The following is a 7092-nucleotide window of genomic DNA, read 5'->3' as shown; positions in this document are numbered from 1 at the left end:
GATGTCCCCTGAGGCTGTGACCTCAGGGGGCCAAAGGGCCCACTTCTTAGGAGCCCTCTCCTCCATTGAGCCTGCGAGGTGCCTGCCCAGGAAGAACCAGAGGCTCCCTTAAAAGTCACGCGGGTCCCCTTGCTCAGGGCTCCCACCCAGCCCTGTGCTGGGAAGAGGAAACCCAGCTGAGGGGGCCGCGGGGAGGCTCAACCACAGTTGTTTCTGTGAGGGATTTCTTCCTTTAGACGTGTCTATTATTATCTTACTAATGTCATCTGTTGTTTTTTTTTCTTTAAGATTTATTTATTTACTTATTTATTTATTTGGCTGCATTGAGTCTTAGTTGTGGCACACGGGATCTCTCGTTGCAGCGCCCAGGCTCTTCGTTGTGCCATGCGGGATCTTAGTTCTCCGACCAGAGATCAAGCCCGTGTCCCCCTGCATTGGAAGGGGGATTCTTAACCACTGGACCACCAAGGAAGTCCTGTTGTTTTCTTATAAAAGGGAAATACGTTTATTGTAGAAAATCTAGAAGTACAAGTGAGCAAAAATAAACGACTCATAATCCCACAATTAAAATATTGGCATCTACCCTTCTTTTTCTACATACATATCTTCTTTTTTTTTTTTTTTCTTTTACGAAAATGGGATCTTTCTGTCCACAACATTTTGTCACTTTATTTCTCACTTTACACCATCATGGGCCTATTTCCATATCAAGTGTGATTTCTCGTCCCTCTTAAAAGCTGCCTTCCCCGTGAGCACAAGCAGGTAATTTTACCTTCCCTTACTGCTGAGCATCTAGAAGGCTTATTTCTCCCTGCTTTTATAATTGGGACAGCAGTAAGCATCTTATAGGAACCTACATCTTCCGTACTTAAGACTTTTCTTAGGATAATTCTTGAGAGTTGAGTTGTTCTATCAAAGGTTTTCAGGATTCTGAAGCTGTTGATACGCGTTGCCTGGTTGCATTCTAGGAAGCTACAGAAAATGATGAGTTGTGTTTTGTTTGTTTTTTCAAAAATCTTGAGCTGACTTTTGCTTTGGAAACCTGCACCTGGTTACCAGACAGCTTATGTGGTGGGGTGGAAAGATGATCAGAAGATCGAACTTCTGGTCACATTTGTAAAGAGATGGTTCCCCACCCCCTCGGGCTCCAGGGAGGGACTTGGTGGAGGGTGAAGGGGAGCAAGCAGGGTGCCCAGCACCATGTCTAGCAGCGAAGCTCAGTTTTCAAGTGCTGGGCTCCACTTGGGTTGTATGTTAGAAAAAAGTTCTGCAGATTAAAAAGAAAAAGTTTTGAAAATCACTGCTAGCATACCAGCTACCTTACCAACCGTGTGATGCCTGGACCCTTCCGTGCAACAAGAGCTGAAGGACCTCGATGTTGACCTCCTTAGAAGGGTCTAAGGGGCGATCAGAGTCAGAAGCCCCCCCTTAGAGGATGTTTGAGGGGTCCGGAGTGGCTCCACTGCTGCCAAATGCTTTTTGTGGTAGCAGCTCTGAGGACGTTTTGCTCCAGGGGGCAGAAGTGGGGAAAGCTGCTCTCAGTCCCCGAAGGGTCTGGCAGGTGAGAGCAAGCTGGATCACAGTGACGGAGGCGAGAGATCCAGGATTTCCGCAGCCAGATTCTTCATCCATTGCCAGCCAGATTTCCACAATAATTATTGTGGTGCCCCTAGCATGTGCCAGGCTGTGCTAGGCACTGGGGCTACCATGGTGGGCAGAACAGAGATGCCCCTGCTCCCCAGAGCCTACCTGGAGCAGGAGGGGCGGGCTTAGGTAAGTACCCAGTACATAATTACACACCTGAAAGAGCTGTGAAGTCATGGTCATGGTCCCTTGAGGTTGGAGATGAAACTTTAAGGCAAGATGAGATGTATCACTATAAGTGGGAGTAAGTGCTTATGCAAAGGCCCTGGGGTGGCTTTCAAGGAATCCAAAGGTTAGTGCGGCAGGAACCCAGGGAGGGAGTGTGCGAGTAGCTCCAGGTGAGCCCAGGAGGAGAGCAGAAACCACCCACAAAGGGTACCATGAGGGGCACATTAGGGATTTCAGATTTCATCCTAAAAACAAAGGGAAAGCCAGTGTCGAGTATAAGCAAAGGAGGGACAGGAGCAAATGTGCTTTTTTTTTTTTTGGTTGTGCCATGCGGTATGCGGGATCCTAGTTCCCCAACCAGAGGTTGAACCCGTGCCCCCTGCAGTGGAAGCGCGGAGTCTTAACCACTGGACCGCCAGGGAAGTCCCAGCAAACATGCATTTCTAAAAGATGATTTATCAGAGCAATGAGTATGGGTAGGAAGAGCACAAGAACGAAACCAGGGAACCATCGGGGGTGGGGAGGGGGGCTGCTACGTGGTTCAGGAGAGAGAAAATGGCAGCTGGGACGGGATGGAGGCAGAGTGACACTGTCAGGTTCCAGGGACAACCCACAGGACTTGGTGATTGGAGGTAGGGGCAGAGGAGTGTCCAGTTTGACCGCTGGGTTTTTAGTGAACACAATTGGCTGGCTGAAGGGGTCCTTCCTGACCTAGGGAAACTAGAGTGGTGGCAGGGGCAGAGCATAGGCTTTGAGCATTTGCATGGGGTCCTTTGGAGACGACTGTGCCCCTGCCTGGAGCCCTCCTCTGACTGCACAGCTTCAGGTCCCACTAAAAGGCCGCCTTGAGAGGCCCGCTCTGAATGGGTTCCCCTATTATTCTCTCCATATCGTACAGTTTCTTCCATGAATGACAAGTGGTGGTAGCCCACTGAGATGACTTACTCGGCTGCCTCTCCCTTCAGAACATAATTTCCACGAGAGCAGAGAACTTGGCCTGGAGTTGAGGCTCATTAGCTGTTGATGCATGAATGAATAATGAATGAAATGTCCATTAGGCTGCCAGCATGCAGATATGTCCGGGTCTCAACTCCAAAGAGAGGTGTCAGGAAGGACACACATTTAGGGCTCCCTGAAGCCAGGGGGAGAGTGCCAGATGCTAGGCTTCAGAGCCCCTTTGGAGCTTTCATGGACCTGGAGGGCAGACCAGGAGCAGAGACAAGGAGAGGGGAGACCTGGGCTGAGTACTTGTGGGCAGGGCAGGAGGCCAGCGGAGACCAGATCCCCAGGGAAGCCTCAAGGGTCACACCTATCCCATTTCCATTGGAGGGGAGGACACGGTCCCTGCCCGCAGGGTGTGCAGTGCTGGTGGGGAGGAGACGGGATTAAAGGAACAGTCACGGTAACAAATTACTACTGTCACAGAGGAACATCAGGTAGGACAACAGAGGCCAGGAGGCATCCAAAGCCCCTTCCCACCTAGGAAGCCATGACCCTGGAGTAGGTGGGGAGGGCTGCTCACGATGGGGGGAGGTGAAGGCAGAAGGTGGCAGAAGCCACTGTCAAGAGAAGGGGTCCTGCAGGTTTGGTGGCACTTCAGGCTTGAGAGACACAAGCTCTGACCCTCCTCTCTGAGCTGAACCAGGATGCTAGAGGGTCCCTGTGAGGGCCGGGCTGGGGGAGGCATGGGAGAGAAGCCCACCTCTAACCTCGTACTGGAAGTCACTGGGGAGTGGGTCTGATTTAGGAGTTTTGTCTTGGATTGTCTGGAGGAAAGTGTCTGCCACCCACACTCAGAGGTGAGGTCTCTGTGTGGTTTAAGGCTGGGCTGGGTGTCGGGGTAGGCAGAGTCTTTTTTTCTCCTTTTTTAAAAATAAATTTATTTATTTACTTATTTAATTTTGGCTGCGTTGGGTCTTGGTTGCTGCGCGCGGGTTTTCTCTAGTTGTGGCAAGCGGGAGCTACTTCGTTGCTGTGTGCGGGCTTCTCATTGCGGTGGCTTCTCTTGTTGCGGAGCAAGGGCTCTAGGCGTGCGGGCTTCAGTAGCTGTGGTGTGAGGGCTCAGTAGTTATGGCTCGTGGGCTCTAGAGCGCAGACTCAGTAGTTGTGGCGCACAGGCTTAGATGCTCTGCAGCATGTGGGATCTTCCCGGACCCGGGCTCGAACCCGTGTCCCCTGCATTGGCAGGCGGATTCTTAACCACTGTGCCACCAGGGAAGTCCAGGCAGAGTCTTCATGGGGAAGCTGGGGATGGGCATTTGTAAATATCTGGCCTGGTGTGACCCCGCCAACGTGCCCTCAACCCAACAAAGGCAAAGGGGCCAGGCTGGATCTGGGGGCCACGGGGAGGGACCTCACAGGGACAACAGGTCCACCACCCGACCCGGAGGCCGCCCCTCAGAGGTGGGGACACGAGCTCTGGCTGTTCCATCCAGTGCCCCAGGGATGGAACCTCCTACCTCAGGGGCACGAGCAGACCGTGGGCAGCGGCGATGGGCAGAGCTGCTGGCTCTGGACCTGGACAGGACCGGGGATGAAACCGCAGCTGACTCTGGGGATGTTTGTCCTTCCCCTTCCAAACCAAGGATGGACCAATACCATGCTTAGAGCGGACAGTCTCCCACTGGGCCCAAGCCCTGGGATTTGAGGGGGAAAACTCAAACTGACTGGGATGTTGGGTGTCGGCTCTGCCCTCGCTGCCCGGAAGATCATATGTGATGTCAAAGAAACAGTCCCCTGGGGCAGAAAGGGTGACACCTCTACTATATGTTTTTGGGGTTAAACAAAGCAATTTTGTTTTGGTTTGGTTTTTGTTTTGGGGGGTTTTTTGTTTGTTTTTGGCCACATGGCGGGGCATGTGGGATCTTAGTTCCCCGACCAGGGATCGAACCCGTGCCCCCTGCAGTGGAAGTGCAGGAGCCTTAACCACTGGACTGCCAGTGAAGTCCCACAGACAGCAATTTTGGGTGTGAGTCCCAGGGGGTTTACCTACCCCACTCAGTGTATTAAGTAGCCTAACTGCCCAGGGCTAAGTGTGCAGGTGAAATTTTGCTGGGGTCCTTTCACTGTTCCCCTCAATTCTGAAGGTGGAAAGAGTTTTCTGGTGGTGATTTCTTTTTTTTTTTTTTAACTAAAAGTTGTTCAATTTTTGGAGAACCAAGTAAGATATGAGTCCAAGATTTATGAGCATAGCAGCATTTTCTGTGTTTGGTGGTTTCCTCTACTTAGCTGAATTATTTGCTACTTAGCTTGAATCGCGTGTGGAAATTAATAGCAATACATGTGTAGGGGCTTCCTCACTGCCTGTGGCACCTTAGCCAGAATCAGGCAGCCTGTGTGTCAGGGCATCGCTGCTGGGGCCACTCGGTGCATTTTACAGAATTTCTTTAAACAACCTGAACTCTTCCTTTTAATACTAGTGGACCTTTCTAAGTTAATCCATCTAAATTATACGTATTAGCACAAGTCCACATAGCATAGCCCTCACCTGCCCGCCAGACCGCCAGAACATTCCCCAAGAACTGCTGGTGCTGCCTTCCGGCGAGGAGATGCATGATTTCCCCTTTTCAACTTGCTGTAGACATAATGCAGGAAGACTAACTGATTTAAGGAAAAGCCCGTGGTTTTCTGAAGTTGATTTTATTGCCAGGCCTAGTATGGGGCAGCCGTCTATCACTGGTCAAGGCATTTTATGACCTTGAGGCCTCCCTGAAGCTGCTGAGAGGTTTGCTGAGTTGGGATTTTGTCTAGAGACGTGGTTATCTGTTTTCAGAGACACTGACAGCTTGTCATGAACTTGCAGCTCCCAAATTCACTGTGGTGGAGGCTGAGGGACATGGATCTCTATTTTGACCTTATAAATAGCAAAAAGGGTGGGGGAGTTGGATTGAATATTTCATTTTTATTTGGCCCCTTCACTCCACACTGCCAAATCACCAGCTGCACTAGCTGATGACCTTATAGAAGAGCTGGTAGAAATGGCCCCAAGTGACCACAGGCACAACCGAGCAGTATAGAAAGAGACCAAATCAGCAGGTCCCATTTTCTGCTTCCATGCTGAGTAAGCAGTAACCAGCCCAAAGTTGCTTTTCAACTGTATTTTTTCCCCACAAAATCACTAGAATACATGGAATTGGTATGGATTTCCAGAATATTAACCTATGTAAAAACAAAACCTTATTATAGAGTTTTTCTAGTAGTGATATCAGTTCATTCATTGTGAAGATTGTACCATAATTATGTGAAGTGCTAGCAATAGGGGAAGCTAGATGTGGGGTATACAGAAACTCTCTGTACCATCTTTTCTGTAAATCTAAAATTGTTCCAGGGACTTCCCTGGCGGTCCAGCGGGTAAGACTCTCCATTCCCAATGCAGGGTTCGATCCCTGGTCGGGGAACTAGATCCCACAAGCATGCCGCAACTAAGAAGTGCATATGCCACAACTAAAAGATCCCACATGCCGCAATAAAGATCCCACATGCCGCAACTAAGATGTGGCACAGCCTAAATTAATTAATTAATTTTTTAAAGTACTTCACTTCAAATATTGTTTTTAATTTAAAAGAAATAAAATTATTCCAAAATAAAAAGTTTATTTTAAAAAATTTATTTACAGAACTTGGGGGAATCTTTAGCCTTTACAATAACACTACTTAATGGGAGAGTTGCTTTAGTTATTTTTCTTATGCATTCTTCCCCTAATAAACATCCCTAATCTTTCACTTGGTCCCTAACTCATCATTAGAAACACACCAGCTAAATTTTTGAAATTAGTATCTTTTTAAAGGTATCAGCATAGCACTTGATGGCAACTTAAAAGCTTTCAACTGATAACTAATTCAGACTCAGTTCAAATTTGACCAGAGCCTTTTGCAGGAAACAACCTTAGAGATCATAAGACCCATTTTACAGATGAGGAAACTGAGGCACTGCTTCTCCCCATGATAATACAGAACTTCAGAGGGATGGGAAGTACCTAGAAGGGGGCCTGGAGGGGTGAGGCTCTGGGTGCTTGTAATGTCCTATTTCTTAAGCTGGGTGCCGTTGGTATGGCTTGTGAAAACTTACCAAGCTGTACACTTAGGATTTGTGTGCTTTCCTGTATGGATGGTGTTGTGGACTGAATTGTGTTCCCCTAAAATTCATGCATTGAGCCCTAACCCTCAATGTGACTGTATTTGGAGATAGCCCTTTTAAGGAGGTAATTAAGGTTAAATGAAGTCATAAGAATAGAGTCCTAAGCCAATAGGACTGGTGTCCTTTTAAGAAGAGAGAAAAAC

The sequence above is a fragment of the Balaenoptera physalus genome (genome assembly GCF_965194825.1).
Source record: "Balaenoptera physalus genome assembly, chromosome: 1".
Classification (NCBI taxonomy): domain Eukaryota; kingdom Metazoa; phylum Chordata; class Mammalia; order Artiodactyla; family Balaenopteridae; genus Balaenoptera; species Balaenoptera physalus.
This window is presented reverse-complemented; position numbering follows the sequence as displayed.